Below are 900 nucleotides of genomic sequence, written 5' to 3' on the forward strand. Positions count from 1 at the left end.
TTTGGTTTTGATGTGGATGTTGAGAGGTACTATTGGGTAGGTGTTGATATGATCTCTGTGTGGAGTGCTGGTGAGTTGCATTGTTGTTGGGGTTGTGATGTCTTTGATCCTGGCCTTGATCTTGTTGATTTTTCCACCCAAAGTTCGGGTGGTTCTTCCAACCAGGATTATAAGTTTTGGAGTATGGGTCATGGGCCTGCTTAGGTGAGTTCCCAATATAGTTGGCTTGTTCCCAGTCACTCTCTTCCTCTGTATTTACTCCTTCTTGAGCTGGTGATGAAGTAGTGACTGCTACAATTTGGTTCTTTTCCATCTTCTTGGTAAGGTCAGCTAACTGCTTGGTGATCTTCTTGTTTTGAGCCAGCAGTGCATCCATATGGTTTAGCTGCATCACTCCTCGAGTGTTGGTCCTTTCAGAAGCATAGAAGTAGTCATTCTCAGCTACAGTCTCAATGACATCTATTGCTTCTTCAATGGTTTTCTTCTTGTTTAGAGATCCCCCTGATGAATGGTCTATGGCCTTTCTTTGATTCATAAGAAAGACCTTCATAGAAAATGTGCAGTTGAACCCATTCGTTGAACATGTCCGGTGGGCACCTTTTTGTTAAGTCCTTGAACCTCTCCCATGCCTCATAGAGAGTTTCACCATCTTGTTGCCTGAAGGTTTGTACCTCAGCTCTCAACCTGTTGATTCTTTGAGGAGGGTAGAATCTCACCAAGAATTTGTTCACCACATCTTCCCAGGCTGTTAAACTCTCCTTCGGGAAAGATTCCAACCATTTAAATGATTTGTCCCTAAGTGAAAAAGGGAATAAAAGTAGTCTATAGAAATCCGGATGAACATCATTAGACTTCACAGTATCACATATTCTTAGGAATTTGGTTAGATGTTGATTGGGG

The 900-nt window shown here is 42.2% G+C and overlaps 1 non-coding gene across 1 annotated transcript; it reads left to right on the forward strand.

Moving 5' to 3' along the window:
* The first annotated feature begins 582 nt into the window (after positions 1–582).
* LOC112714118 (small nucleolar RNA R71) lies at positions 583–686 on the forward strand. Its single transcript, XR_003159074.1, has one exon. It is a non-coding gene; the product is annotated as a small nucleolar RNA R71 (small nucleolar RNA).
* Positions 687–900: the final 214 nt, after the last annotated feature.

This window comes from Arachis hypogaea, chromosome 9, assembly GCF_003086295.3.
Source record: "Arachis hypogaea cultivar Tifrunner chromosome 9, arahy.Tifrunner.gnm2.J5K5, whole genome shotgun sequence".
Lineage (NCBI taxonomy): Eukaryota > Viridiplantae > Streptophyta > Magnoliopsida > Fabales > Fabaceae > Arachis > Arachis hypogaea.